Raw genomic sequence first — 16,272 nt, forward strand, 5'->3', positions numbered from 1 at the left:
ATCTTTAAATTTGGAATTATTTTTTTCTATTAAAAATATTTTTTTTTTAATTTTTTTTTTCAACGTTTATTTATTTTTGGGACAGAGAGAGACAGAGCATGAACGGGGGAGGGGCAGAGAGAGAGGGAGACACAGAATCGGAAACAGGCTCCAGGCTCTGAGCCATCAGCCCAGAGAGGGAGACACAGAATCGGAAACAGGCTCCAGGCTCTGAGCCATCAGCCCAGAGCCCGACACGGGGCTCGAACTCACAGACCGCGAGATCGTGACCTGGCTGAAGTCGGACGCTTAACCGACTGCGCCACCCAGGCGCCCCTAAAAATATTTTTTAATTAAAAAAAATTTTTTTGTTTATTTTTGAGAGAGAGAGAGAGAGAGAAACAGAGCACGTGTAGCGGAGGAGCAGAGAGAGAAGGAGACACAAAATCTGAAGCAGGCTCCAGGCTCTGAGCTGTCAGCACAGAGCCTGATGCAGGGATTAAACTCATGAGCTATGAGATCATGACCTGAGCTAAAGTCAGAGACTTAACCGACTAAGCCACCCAGGCACCCCATTTTAAAATTTTTTTAAATGTTTATTTATTTTTGAGAAACAGAGAGAGACAGAGCACAAGCGGGGCAGGGACAGAGAGAGAGAGAGTGGGGCATAGAATCCAAAGCAGGCTTCAAGCTCTGAGCTGTCAGTGCAGAGCCCGATGTGGGGCTTGAATGCACAAACTGTGAGATTATGACCTGAGCTGAAGTCAGATCCTTAACCGACTGAGCCACCCAGGCGCCCCTAAAATATTTTTTTAATTGAAGTATAACTGACATATAGTATTATATTAGTTTCAGGTACACAACATAGTGATTTGACAATTTTATATATTACATAATGCTCACCATGGTAAATGTAGTCACCACCTGTCACTGTACAAAGTTAATTACAATATTACTGACTATATACCCTATGATGTACTTTTCATCTGTGTGACTTAATTTATTTTATAACTGGAATTTTATAACTATTAATCCATAAATTTGGAAATATTTATAACAAAATTGTAGGATTGCTTGCCCCTTGATGTTACTGTGTTAGTCTCCATTGCCGCTATAGATCTCACTGTCCCTTCTCCAGTGGCTTCTGGTTGAGCTCAGTTGATGGAGGGCACTAGCAGATCAGAAGGCAGTGGGAGAAAGAGATCAGGGTATTTATTAACCTCCCACCTTCCCTCCATGTTGGTCACAAGTCAGCAGTGGTACTATATCATCTCTTGCTGTTTCATTGCCCACATTCTGATTACACTGTCTTCAGTTGAGCCTTAGGAGTGTGCTATTTCCTGCTGGGACCCTGACTGATTCAATAATATCTAAAAATTTTACAGGGTGCAGGAGGTATATGATAATTTTTTTTAATGTGAGAAAAACCCGTTTTCTTTTCCTGAAGTTGAGTTTGTATTATACCTCTAAGAATATTAATACTAGTAGATCTGAAACAGCTGAAATAGAACCTAAGATTATGATATATACCCTTCTCTGTTTTTTACCTGTTCAAATATATAGGATAAAAGCTTATAGTTGGTTTTATATTTTTTTTCAAAAATAAAAGGAATACACATTTATTTAAACTGTTTCAAATGCAAACAGTGTGGAAAAAAATCCCCTATGTAGAGAAAAATCCCTATTAAAATTTTAGTGATTTTTTTCCCTACGATAATATATATCTAAAGGAGGAAAATTATCCTGAGAATGTATTTTCTAATATTTATAGTTTGTAATACATTGTATTTGCATATGCATATTGTAGGTATGGCTCTCTTATTCCACAGAAGTAAATAATTGCATTTCTTCAGATCAACTTGAATCTAAACCTGAGCTCCCATCCTGCCATGCTGGTGGGTAAGTCCATCTCGGTTACTGAGCATTTCCTCTTCATCTAGGATTGTACAAAGTTTCTAGGGCCTTAATTATCATGGAAATACCTGGAAATTATTTAGTTGTCTGTCCACATTGATTTACTGCTAAGATTCCCTTTTATGCCATCTTCCCTTCAGGTCTCATGACTCTGATACTCCTTTACCACCCTTGGAATCAAATGAGTGAATCTGGCAGCCCAAGCACCCAGGTGCAGCCTTCCCCTTTGAGGTTTTGCCACCATCCTGGGTTCTGTCACAGAGCAAGACAGAAGACTTAGCTGCTTACTCAACATTTGAGCTTCAGACTTCTAAGTCTTAAGGAATCTGTCTTCCACCTCACCTTCAAAGGCATTTCTGTCCTTTGTTTCTCCTCCTTATTTCAAAAGACAACAAGAGCCTATGTTTTGCTTTTTGCCTTACAAAAATATGAGGGTCTGGATACTTGCTTGAATGGGGGCAAGGGGCAGGGGGATACATAGAATTAGTATCTCAACAAAATAACCTGCCACAAAAATTTATATCAAATTATAAATGCTTTTTTTACCCTGCTTTTTTATTTAAACATTATACCATAAACATTTCATGCCATGTGCTTTTGTAATTTTTAAGTTTTCCTTTATTATTTTCAAGAGAGAGAGAGAGAGAATACAAGCAGGGGAGAGCAGCAGAGGGAGAGAGATTCTCAAGCAGGCTCTATGCCCAGCGCAGAGCCCAGTGTAGGGCTCGATCCCATGATCCTGGGATCAGGACCTGAGCTGAAATCAAGAATTGGATGCACAACCGACTGAGCAACGTAGGCACCCCTAAAATCATGTCACATGATTTTAAATGTCTGCATAACAGTAAGATCCTTCATCATACAAATGTATCATAATTTATTTAATTGACATTTCATAGCCTTTAAATAGCTCACTCTAAATGCAGTCTTATCTATATTTACTACCTTTTTAAATTTTTATTTTTTCTGGTTATTCAGAAGCTAAGGTTCTCTTCTGGTAATAACTAAAGCTTGGAATAGAACAATTGGAACTAATGGACATAATTTGGAAGACTAACAGTTTAAAGTTTTATCTAAACTCCATAACATAATTTCCCTCCCTCGGTATTACCAAAAGTGAGGCCTGTACAAAAGCCATTGGCATACTTGAGTTGTTTAGAAATATTTTTTCCAGAAATGAAGCAATTATTACAGAATATCATCTAGATAGTTGAGTAACAATGAATGTTACATGTCCATGGGAAAATTTCAACTTGGCTCTTATTACACTTTATTTTAATTAATTCTAAAACATCCTGAACCAACAAAAAATGACCTTTAAATTGGAGCATAGTACTGCTTTTTTCATCTATTCTTTCTACTAAATACCCTTATTGATCTTTTGATCAAATTTGCAACTACTGGTTAACAGTCAAGTTGCACCCTGAGCAAAGTCCCCACATCATTCTTGAAGGAACTGAAAACCATTAATGCCCCAAGAGACTAAATGTCTCTTCTTTTGGTTCACAAGTGAAGCTTTGATATAAGAACTGCTCTAAAGAGTCCAGCCAACCACTTTCAACTCCCGGAGCCACCAATATGCCCATAGAAGGGAATGATGAAAAGGAAAATTTCTGGAGTCAGATATTTTTCATTCATTCAATATGTATTTGTTGATCTTACTATATGCTAAGCATTATCACTAAGATACTGAGAATACCTCATAAACAAACAGATCAAAATTCGAGAGGAAGAATATAATGAGATGAAATCAGAGAGGATATGGGACAGGGGTTACAGATAACATAAGGCTTTCAGGCCATAGTAAAGACTTTGAGAGAGATGGGAAGCTACAAGAGGATTCTGAACAGATGAATGTCATGACTGACATTTTAAAAAGATTATCCTGACCCATGTGCTGAGATCAGATTATAGGGGTCAAGCAGACTAACAAGATCCAGACTCTTAGAGTAATCCAAGTGAGAGATGACAATGGCTTGGACCAGGATTGTAATGCTGAGATGGTAGGAATTAGTTGGATTCTGCATGTATTTAGAAGGTGGACCCAACAGTACATTTTGCTAATGGGTTGAATGTGGCATGTAAGAGAAAGAGAGGTTTCAAAATGGCTGCCATTATCGTCCTGAACAAATGGAAGAATGGAGTCGCAGTGAACTGCAATCAAGGAGAGGTGGAAGGAGCGGATTTTGGGGAGAAAGATGATGATATGATTTTATAATATTTCAACTTTGGGATGTCTGTTAGGCATCCTAGTGGAGTTAAGGCATAGTTTGTTGGCATATGAGTTGGAGTTCAGTGGCAAGATGGAGGCTGGAGATCTAAAATTGGGAGTCATCAGGGCACCTGGCTGGCTCAGTTGGTAGAGCATACAACTCTTGATCTTGGGGTTGTGAGTTTGAGGGGTATAGAGATTACTTAAAAATAAAATCTTTAAAAAAATAAAATAAAATAAAATTGGGAGTCATCATCATAAGGAAGTTATTTAGAACCACAGACTAAAGAGTAAATAGAAAAGAGTTCCAAGAATTGAATAGTGGGGCACTCCAATATTAAGACAGAACTGGGTTTGTATGAGCTTAGCTACTTACAAATTCTAAGATCTGTAATGCCTAATTTCGCCTCTCTGAACCTTTGTTTTGTTGTTGTTGTTCTTGCTTAAACCTGTAAAATGACATACTTTGGCTAGTATCTTTTATGATTATTGTGATGACTAAGTGAATTTTTCATTTAAAGTGCTTAACACACTGCCTGGCACATGGTGAATACTCAGTAAAATATTAGCTGTTATTATTATTTTTAAACCAGAATTTGTTTTCCAAAATGTTGCTGGTTGCCTTGGTGATAATATACTAATAGACTCAGTACAGTAGCAATACTTATTATTTAGCTAGGTAAAAAGTGGCAAACTGGAAGTGTCCAGTGAGCCACTGACTCCTCCATATGTAATATCTTAAATAAGTTACATTTTTAGCCAGGAGCCTTTTTTCCAACTTGTTAGCTTTTGAAGTCCCCCTAAATATTTAATTTTGTTTGAATCCCTTTTGAAAGTTTTTAATTATTTTATTTATTTTTCATCATTAGAAGTACACTTCTAATCCCCATCACCTATTTTACCCATCTTGCCCACCCACCTCCCCTCTAGTGACCATCAGTTTGCTTTCTATAGTTAAGAGTCTGTTTCAGGGCGCCTGGGTGTCTGACTCAGTTAAGTGTCTGACTCTTGATCTCAGCTCAGGTCTTGATCTCAGGGTCATGAGTTCAAGTCACATATTGGGCTCTGCACTGCACGTGAAGCCTATATAAAAAAAAAAGAGTTTGTTTCTTGGGGGGGCACCTGGCTGGCTCAGTTAGTAGAGCATGTAACTGTTGATCTCAGGGTCATGAATTCAAGCACCATTTTGGCATGAAGCTTAGGTAAAAAAAAAAAAAAAAAAAAAGTCTTTCTTGGTATATCTTTTTCCCCACCTTTGGTCATTTGTTTTGTTTTATTAATTCCACATATGAGTGAGATCATATGGTATTTGTATTTCTTTAACTCACTTATTTCACTTAGCATTATATTCTCTAGCTCTGTCAACGTTGCAAATGGCAAGAGTTCGTTCTTTTTGATGGCTGAATAATATTCCATTGCATATGTATACCGCATCTTCTTTATCCATTCATCAGTCGATGGACACTTGGCATTTCCATAATTTGGCTATGGTATATAATACTACAATAGACATTGGAATGTGTGTAACCCTTTGAATTAGTGTTTTTGTAATTTTGGGGTAAATAGTAGTGTATTATAGGGTAGTTCTATGTTTAGTTGTTTTTTTTTTTAAGTTTTTTTTCTTTAACGCTTATTTTTGAGAGAAGGTCGGGGGCAGAGAGAGAGGGAGACAGAATCAGAAGCAGGCTCCAGGCTCTGAGCTGTCAGCACAGAGCCTGACACGGGGCTTGAACCCACCAACCCTGAGATCATGAACTGAGCTGAATCAGAGGCTTAACCAACTGAGCCACCCAGGCACCCCATGTTTGGTTAGTTTTTTGAGGAACCTCCATACTGTTTTCCACAGTGGCTGCACCAGTTTGCATTCCTACCAATAATGCACAAGGCTTCCTTTTTCTTCACATCCTCACCAGCACTTGTTGTTTCTTGTGTTTTTTATTTTAGCCATCCTGACAGGTGTGAGGTGATATCTTATTGTAGTTTTGATTTATATTTCCCTGATAGTGAGTGATGTTGAGCATCTTTTCATGTGTCTGTTGGCCATCTGGATGTCTTTGGAGAAAGAAGATTTTTTGTTTTGTTTTGTTTTGTTTTGTTTTGTTTTGTTTTGTTTTTAGTGAGAGAGAACTCCAGCTGGGGAGAGGGGCAGAGGGAGAGAGAAAGTGAATCTTAAGCAGGCTCCATGCTCAGTACGGAGCCTGTCATGTGGCTTGATCCCATGATCTGAGTTAAAATCAAGAGTCGGACGCCCAACTGACTGAGCCACCCAGGAGCCCCAAGAAGTGATTTTTATTTAGCTGCCAAGATCTATGAAACATAATAATAGAGACTCTCCTTTAAAGTTTTGGCATTCAGTATGGGTGAGTGCTATAAAAGTGAACATGTGATTGGTAAACTGAAATAAGGATGTCCTTCTTCAGCAGATTTGAATAATCATTTGGTCTGGAAATCATTTCGTCCAGTATAGGAAGATGTCTTCTAAATTTCAAAATAAATGACCTCTTATTGTCTTAGCAAAATAAAATCTATTCTGATCTCATTTTTTACAGAAACCCAACCCAACATTATTTGGGAAACCACTTTCTATATTAAAAACACACATTTCTTCCTTTAATAAGCCAAAGCCAGCATTTTTTTAGTGTCAGGGTGACTTTAGCATTTCTTTTCCTTTGGCCTGTTGCTGAGGTGGCAAGGGTAAATTGAGAAACAAAAAAACTGAGACATTTTATGCTGGAAAGAGCATTCTTATAAATAAGCCAAAATTTTTCATTTGTTGTATTTCTTTTTCTTCCCTCATGACAAGAGAGAAAAAATTCAAACCCTAACCTATCAGTAAGCTAATAATTCTTTAAATATTGGTCATGATAAAAAATAATGTGGACATTAGGGGCGCCTGGCTGACTCAGTCCATGGAGTGCGCGACTCTTGATCTCAGGGTTGTGGGTTCAAGCTCCATGTTGGGTGTAGAGATTACTTTAAAAAAATAAATCTTATGGGGTGCCTGGGTGGCTCAGGTCATGATCTCACGGTTCCTGAGTTCAGGCCCCACATTGGGCTCTGTGCTGACAGCTCGGAGCCTGGAGCCTGCTTCGGATTCTTTGTCCCCCTCTCTCTCTGCCCCACCCGTGCTTGTGATTTGTCTCTGTCTTTCAAAAATGAATAAACATAAAAAAAAATTTTTTTTTAAATAAATCTTAAAAAAAAAAAGGTAACGTGCCCTTTAAAACCGACGTTTTCTAAAATTGAAGTCCAAAGTTAGTGTGCAATTCCCTTCTCTGCTGCTAGGTGGCAATTAATGCTTTGGAGAGAAAAAAATCTGCCCCCCCCCCACTTCCCCACCCAAAAAGATACGTGCATTTTCTCTTCCATAAGGTAAGAATTCTCTTAAGGATAATATTCTCTTTCCTGTTTTGTTTTGTCCAAGTGAATTTACATTCACCTTTTCCTTTAATTGTTAAGAATAACACATACAAATCCAATGCAGATTGCTATAGCTAGGGAAGAATAGATCATATCTTTGAAAGAGGGTGGTTTCCAAAAAGGAGTGTATGTTCATCAGTGATATAGAGTAGGAAGTGGCTATAATTTCCCTGCGGCATTTCTTTTCTTTTTTCAGTTTTACTAAAGAAAATTTCCTGTGGAAGGAATTATAACTGGCCCATGCCAACTTTATGCCAAATGTAATATAATTAACTATAAAACAAAAATGCAGAAAGAAAATAATTTTAAAGACCTAAAAGCAATTCCAGTGTGGCAAAGCTGCTTTTTCAGGTCAACTACAGGAAAAACAATAAAAAGATTCTTTATCAGAGTCACAGACTGGTACAATATTAAAAAAACAAACAAACAAACAAACAGCAAACCAACAACTTTTTTTTTTTCAGACAACCTATTCAGGTTTACCTATTCCTAACAAAATTTTTAAAGACTATACATAGTTTCTGTGTATGTTTACATCTAGTGACTCTGGTCTACATCCTTTAAAAAAATATGCTTAATCGTATACATTGCTTTTTGTGACCTTCCTTACCAAAAGGATATATATAGTGGGTGTTTGCTTCATAAAATTCAAAATATCAAATCCCTATTCAAAGAAGACTCTCAGTTTGGGTCTTAAAGCAAAAAGACACTCCCCAGGCTGAACTTAATGAAGCCTAACACCAAAAAGAAAAGCTGTTTCTGGCATTCTAGGCTTTCCCTGCATCCAGATGGCCTGTCTGTAGCCTAGCCAGAACCAGACCCTTCCTGCTGCCTTTTCTGCTGGCCTTGGATGACAGCCCCAGGCTACACCGGCTTCCATACCCCTTTAACTCTTCAATGTCCAAGGTTTTTAAGAGACTGGACTTCCAGTGTGAATTGGGTTGAAAGAGTAAATCAAGTTTTAAGCTTAAAGTTTAGTTTATAAAATATTTATCCACATCACCTTCCACCCGGCCCCTCCCATAGGCTTCCTTCCCCGGGTAGCTCAGCTAGCCAATTGGCATCAGAAGAGCACCGTTTGGAAGGGAGTGTGTGTGGGCAGCTTGCAGGTGAGGACAGGGCTGCCAAGGCAGACCATGCGGTTTGTCTTGTGCCTACACCCAATACCTGACTTGTGCCTTTCCAGAGCATGTGTATACACACAGCAGTTCTGCTGTTTAGGGTGTGGGTAACTTTAAAAAGTATTTTTTTTTAAATAACTCTCTGACAAGACTTAGGTTCAGCAAACAAGAAATGCATAAATGGGAGATATAAAATGACCATGCATGGATTTAAGTGAGAACGTCTCTGAAGAAGTCGTGCCAGAAAAACCTACTCTGTGTTTCAGAAGTACCCTTGGAAATCTTAACTGGTAGCAGCCATTGTTTTCATCGTGGGTTTTCAGAAGTTTGTGTGTATATGAGCATTTCACCAGAAGGGAATACACAAAGCTGACTTCACACTCCAAGGCAGAAATCCCCATGGTTTTGCTTTTCTCCACATAGACAGATGCTATTAACTGATTTATAAGGGTGTTTCTAAGTTGGTCAGAATAGATATTTTTGCATGAAAGCCTATGACTCTGTATCTTTTTCCTTATTTTTGAATTTCATTTCTTAGTTCTGTGCTCCCTATTATTTTTAATTATTATTATTATGCCTGTTGCCAAGCTGTTTTACTTTCCGCAGAGTTGATTAGAGACCTGAGAAATCTAGGCCAACATAAAGTCCTGGTTTCCAGGTCAGACTACATGAACAAAGGGGGAAAAAAAGGCAAAAGTGCTAGCTTTTACAAAGCTCTTAAAGAAAACAAAACCAAAGCAAAAAATGCAAAGGAACCTAGAGCCTTAGCAAGTGGAGTTTAAATCTTCTTTTTTTTTTTTTTAAGTTTATTTATTTTGAGTGAGAGGGCATGAGCATGAGAAGGAGAGAGAGGGAGAAAGGGAATCTCACTGCACTGTCAGTGAGGAGCCTGAGGTGAGGCTTAAACCCACAAACTGCATGATCATGACCTGAGCCAAAATCAAGAGTTGGATGCTTAACTGACTGAGCCACCCAGGCAAGTAGAGAGTGGAGTTTAAAAACAGGAACCCATGGAAGGAAACATGACAGGATAAAAAACTATACAGCACTGAGATGAAAAGAAAGTATTTAAAAGAGCGAATAAAAATAGATTTTTCAGTGTTTAGCCCGGAGTACTGCGGGTCTATGCCAAGCAATAGAATCTCTCTCCACAGCAGACAGACGTAAAAGGGGCACTGGGTGTGGCTTCCCATTTGTGGCTGCAGAACTAAAACACTTCCCTTGACCCTCTGCACCCAGCTCACTCTGTTCAGATCTTCCCTCACCTGATCTCAGCTTCACCACTTACTTCTCTGCATTTGCCTGGCCCACAGATGTTGTCTTCTGTGCCATGACCTTGTCTCCTTGCAACTAAGTTGATGACAATTGGGACTCTCCATCCCACTATGTTGTCTCAGGCCACATTGCATAACATTCCTCCCTGTTGGACCCACTCCTCAGGATTCTCCTTTCCATGAAAAAAGCAGTGAACCAGATGGGCATTTAGGAGAGATTATGTCCTCAGGAGAGATAGGGTATCACTTATTATTTGATGCACATTTCCAGAATACAGGCTGAGATCACCTAAATCCATACAGAGCAAAAAGGGCCATCATTTCTGGTTGTAAATGTCTGTTTTTCAGCTTTACATATACTACCTTACTAACGATTGATACCTGATGCATTGCAATCGGATTTTCACAGAACGATAAAATACTACTCCCTCTAGGACGTCAATGTTAGAAAAAAATTTGTGAAAGCAAAAAAGGAACTAACAAATAGAGTTCAATGTCAATTTTTCTTAGAAAATCTGAAGAAAAGCCCAATTAGAGGGGAAGATTATTTTATAATAATTCATCTACTGTGGGTTTAATGCTCCTTTTTTTAAAAAGTGCTTTTTATTTCTGTGAAGAGAATTTTACTTCCCTTTCATTTTGAGGAGAGGGACAAAAACTTGGGAACACTATCCCTGCATTTTAGAATAAAAAGAAAATTGCTGGCATGAGAAATGTTATGAATTTGTGAAAAACGATAGCTTTATTTCCTAATTAGAATATTGCATTTTTCTTCACTTTCCCCATCACCATGAGAGTATATATATGTATATATATGTATATATGTATATATATACATATATATACTTTATATATATGTATATATATAAAGTATATATATAAGTATATATAAGTATACTTATATATATAAGTATATACATATATATAAGCATATATATATAAGTATATATATATAAGTATATATATATATAAAGGCATCCTTGCCTGAAAGCCTTTGACCAGATTTCACAATGCTAGTCCTGTGCTAATAAGAAGTCTTTATTTAGTTTCTGTCTTTCCAAACAAGCCTGTAAGTTTCTGACAGAGCAAATACCAGTTTGGTCCTCTCTGTCCTCTGTCCCTTGACCCCCAGCTGAAATCTGGCTCAGTCTGTTCACCTGAAAAGATGAAACTAGACCCTATTTCTGTAGCATATTTTTGTTCTGATGCAGGGCCACACAGAGCTGTGGAGAGTTCCAGCCAGGCCCAGGAAGGAGATAGAGATTGGCCGCCATCCAGTTCAGCTGGACGAGAAGTTCAGCTTCCTTGTCCTCTCACACACAGTCCCTTCCGTGCTGACCTTTGACTAGCTGGCAGTGCTCTTGAGCCCTGACCCTGCTGCTGCTCTGCCCACGTTCTTCCTCTTCACCACACTCTCAGTACTTCTTGGAAAGAGGAGAAAGCCAGAGGAGAAAGGGCTGGGGAGAGGAAAACTGCAAGTCCTGGATTTTTGAGCCTCTAAGGATTTTCTCCCCATCCTTGATAAGAGGTTCTGTAATATAAAAGGATGTCAACAGGGCCGCCTGGGTGGCTCAGTCAGTTGAGTGTCCAGCTTCGGCTCAAGTCATGATCTCACAGTTTGTGGTTTGAGCCCCTTGTCGGGCTCTGTGCCGACAGCTCAGAGCCTGGAGCCTGCCTCTGATTCTGTGTCTCCCTCTCTCTCTGCTCCTCCCCTACTCATGTGCTGTCTCTCTCTCTCCTTCAAAAATAAATAAAAACATTAAAAAATAAAAATAAAAAATAAAAGGGTGTCAACATATGACATGCAAAATTCACAAATACTTGGAGAATTTACCATGACCTATGCATCAGGGTAGATAGCTTACAAACCTCAGAAGAACATGCTAGCCCTTCTGCAAATATCCCATAGTCTTTTTCTAAACTCCATATTTAATGGAACATTTTGCAAATGGCTTGCTTCTTTTTTGTGGTTATTATTATCAGTAGTTCCATTGTAGAGGAATAGATTCCAGGGAAGATTACGATGCATATAGACAGTGATCAAATAGCTTATAGAATTTAATGCTAACGCCGTTAAAAGTGCAAATGATTTTTTTATAATCATTTGAATAATTTTGAAAGAGACCCAACCAATACATAACACCATCTATACCATGTTTAAAATTTTAAAAAAAGTAAATAATATGGAGTAACAATTGTAAAATTACCTTTATCATTGTAAAAGTAAAGATTTGATTGTATTTTCCTGATTTTTCTTCCCCTTTGATGACTTTAGTGCCAGTGGCTCAGTTGCATGCTTGGCCTCTCTCCTCCTGCTAACTTTGTACAAACAATGCCCTCCCTCATTTGGGGGTGTCTATTACCCTTTCATCTGGCCTGCTCTATTTACCTTCCAAAAGCTGGCATTCAGCTGAAACCAGAGGAAAAAAAAATCTTTCCCCAGTTTGTTGGCGACTTGTTGAAGGCAATTGACTGCTTTTCAACAGAAAACATTTCCTTCCCCTATTGTGTCACCTCTACTCCTTAAAACACTCAATAAAGTTCTGGCTGAGCCCTTCTGTGATTGCCAGACAATGGCTTCCTTTAAAAAAATACCTAGAGGGGCGTCTGGGTGGCTCAGTCAGTTAAGTGTCAGGTTAAACATCTGACTTTGGCTCAGTCATGATCTCACTGCTCCTGAGTTCGAACCCCACCTTGGGCTCTGTGATGACAGCTCAGAGCCTGGAGCCTGCTTCAGATTCTGTGTCTCCCTCTCTCTCTGCCCCTCCCCCACTCATACTCTGTCTCTCTCTCTCTCAAAAATAAATAAACATAGAGAAAAATACTTAGGGGCATTGAGGATGGCACTTGTTGGGATGAGCACTAGGTGTTGTTTGGAAGCAATGAATCACAGGAATCTACCCTCAAAATCAAGAGCACACTGTATACACTGTATGTTAGCTAACTTAACAATAAATTATATATATATACATATATATATACTTATTATATATATTTATATATACATATATTTATATATATAAATATATAGTACTTATATATAATGTAAGTACTTATCATATATACATACTTATTATATATCATATATATACTTATTATATATATATTATATATATAATAAGTATATATATACTTAGAAGCAACTGGTGTCACAGACATGGGTATTTTCTTAAGAAAAGAGTCATTGGGGCGCCTGGGTGGCTCAGTCGGTTAAGCGTCCGACTTTGGCTCAGGTCATGATCTCGGGGTCCATGAGTTCGAGCCCCGCGTCGGGTTCTGTGCTGACCGCTCAGAGCCTAGAGCTTGTTTCAGATTCTGTGTCTCCCTCTCTCTCTGACCCTCCCCCGTTCATGCTTTGTCTCTCTCTGTCTCAAAATTAAATAAATGTTAAAAAAAAAAAAAAAGAATCATTGATTTCCACCCATAATGTCTGCACAATAAAAGGTACCATAGAACTAGAAGGGGCTTCCTGATCCTACCCATGAATTTTCCAGGGAAGGGAAGTGAGGCCCAGAGGAGTAAGAGTCTTGTCCAATTTCTAGAGTGAAGATTCTTCATTTTTTCTGTACCATGAATCACCTTGTCAATCTGGTGAAGCCTATGGACTCTCTCTCAAAATAATGTTCTTGAAAGCATGAAATAAAGTACGTGAAGTCAAACTCTTTCCTTATACCATAAACAGATATTAATTCAAAGTAGATCAAAAACCAAATGTAGAACTTAAAATGATATAATTCTTAGATGAAAACATTAGTAAATATGAGTATGACTGTAGATTAAGGAATGGTTTCTTCTGTCTGTTTTCTTTAATGTTTGTTTATTTTTGAAAGAGAGCATGAGTGGGGGTAGGGGGGTGCAGAGAGAGAGGAAAACAGAGAATCTAAAGCAGGCTTGAGGCTCTGAGCTGTCAGCACAGAGCCAACACAGGGGCCTGAACCCACGAACCATGAAATCATAACCTGAGCCGAAGTCAAATGCTTAACCTACTGAGCCACCTAGGCACCCCTCTTCTGTCTTTTTTTTTTTTTTTTTTTAATTTTTTTTTTCAACGTTTATTTATTTTTGGGACAGAGAGAGACAGAGCATGAACGGGGGAGGGGCAGAGAGAGAGGGAGACACAGAATCGGAAACAGGCTCCAGGCTCTGAGCCATCAGCCCAGAGCCCGACGCGGGGCTCGAACTCACGGACCGCGAGATCGTGACCTGGCTGAAGTCGGACGCTCAACCGACTGCGCCACCCAGGCGCCCCTTCTGTCTTTTTTAAAATAGCTTTATTGTGGGGCACCTGAGTGGCTCAGTCAGTTAAGCGTCTGACTTTGGCTCAGGTCATGATCTCATGGTTCATGAGTTCAAGCCCCTCATTGCATGGGGCTGCTTGGGATCCTCTGTCTCCACCCCCATCCCCTCCCCCCCACTCAGTCCCTCCCCTGCTATGCCCCTCCCCTGCACTCTCTCTCTCTCTCTCTCAAAAATAAATAAAAATTGGGTTGCTTGGGTGACTCAGTGGGTTGAGCATCAGACTCTTGGTTTCAGCTCAGGTCATAATTTCACAGTTTGTGAGATTGAACCACACAATGGGCTCTGTGCCGCCAACACAGAGCCTGCTTCAGATTCTTTCTCTCCCTCTCTCTCTCTGTCCTTCCCCACTCACGTTCACTTGCTGTCTCTCAAAAGAAATAAACTAAAAATAAACAAACAAACATACATTAAAAAATAGCTTTATTGAAATATAATCTATGTACCATAAAATTCATCCATTTAAAGTATATACATTTTAAGTATATTTACAGAATTGTGCAACCATTATCACGGTCTAATTTTAGGACATGATTTATTGATTTATTGAGTTTTAATTTTTTTTTTTTTTTTAGGAATCTCTATACCCACCATGGGGCTCGAACTCACAACCCTAGAGATCAAGAGTCACATGCTCTTCTCACTGAACCAGCCGAAAGCCCCACTTATTTATTTATTTATTATCTAAGAAAAAAATTTTAAACATTTATTTTTGAGAGACAGGGAGAGACAGAGCAGAAGCAGGGGAGGAGCAGAGAGAGAGGGAGACACAGAATCTGAAGCAGGCTCCAGGCTCTCAGCTGTCAGCACAGAGCCTGATGAGGGCTTAAACCTGTGAACTGTGAGATCATGACCTGAGCTGAGGTCGGATGCTTAACCAACTGAACCATCCGGGTGCCCAGCCCACTTATGTATTTTTAAACAATAAGGAGGATTTATTGGTTTATGTACAGACATGACCAAGCAGTGACACCAAAGTCTTGATTTTTCTAAGCCTACCTGTTCTTTTCTTTTGCTATTTTTTAAAGTATTTCTATTAGATTAAATCACATGTTATATAATTCACTCATTTAAAATGTATAGTTCAGGGGCACCTGGCTGGCTCAGTTGGTTGATCGACCAACTCTTGATTTCAGCTCAAGTTGTGATCCTAGAGTCATGGGATCAAGCTCCACATTGGGCTCTGTGCTGAGTGTGGAGCTTGCTTGAGATTCTCTCTCTGCCCCTCTGCCCCTTTTTAGCACTAGTGCTCTTTCTGTCCTTCTCTAAAATTTAAATCTCTAAAATTTAATTTAAATTAATTAATTAATTAAATGTACGATTCAATAGTTTTTGGTGTATTCACAGAGTTGTGCGATCATTGCCTAGGCAATGGTTTCTTAGATATGACATCAGAAGCACAAGCAACAAAGAAAAAAGGTAAATGATACTACTTCAAAATTAAAAACATCTGTGCTTCAAATAATACCATCAAGTAAGTCAACCCGTAGAATGTGAGAAAATATTTGCAAATTATATATATGATAGGGGACTTCTATCCAGAATATATAAAGAACTCTTACTGCTTATAATTAAGGGCAAATGACCCAATTAAAGAATGGGCAAAGGATTTGAATAGATATTGCTTCAAAGAAGATATACAAATGGGCCATAACCACATGAAAAAATACCCAGCATCATTAGCCATTAGGGAAATGCAGATCAAAACCACAGTGATATACCACTTCATACCCACTAGGATGCTATAATCAAAAAGATACAGAATAACAAGAGATGGAGACGATATTAAGAAGTCAGAACTGGAAAACATTGCTGGTGGCATAAAATAGTACAACCACTTTGGAAAACAGTCTGGCAATTCTTCAGAAAGTAAAACATGGAATTATCATAGGATCCAGCAATTCCACTTATAGGTATAAATCCATTATAAATGAAAATATCCATCCACACACACGTTTGTACAGGGATGCTCAAAGCAGCATTATTCATAAAAGCTAAATAGTTGGCATAACCTAAATCTACATCGATGTGAATAAACAAAATGGCACATCCATTG

General features: G+C 38.7%; 1 long non-coding RNA gene across 4 annotated transcripts in view; it reads left to right on the forward strand.

The window, feature by feature from the left end:
* LOC123601411 overlaps window positions 1-16,272 on the forward strand; it is a 90,954-nt gene that overhangs the window by 4,871 nt on the left and 69,811 nt on the right. Inside the window, exons 3-4 of one of the 4 annotated variants that reach the window (XR_006714097.1) lie at window positions 1,787-1,878; window positions 2,034-5,330. The exons of 1 other annotated variant lie outside the window; for it this stretch is intronic. This is a non-coding gene — a long non-coding RNA (uncharacterized LOC123601411). Of the gene's footprint in view, window positions 1-1,786; window positions 1,879-2,033; window positions 5,331-16,272 lie in introns of those variants that run through there. 2 more of the 4 variants (XR_006714098.1, XR_006714099.1) reach the window with 2 other exon arrangements.

The sequence above is a fragment of the Leopardus geoffroyi genome, chromosome D1 (assembly GCF_018350155.1).
Source record: "Leopardus geoffroyi isolate Oge1 chromosome D1, O.geoffroyi_Oge1_pat1.0, whole genome shotgun sequence".
NCBI classification, from domain to species: Eukaryota; Metazoa; Chordata; class Mammalia; order Carnivora; family Felidae; genus Leopardus; species Leopardus geoffroyi.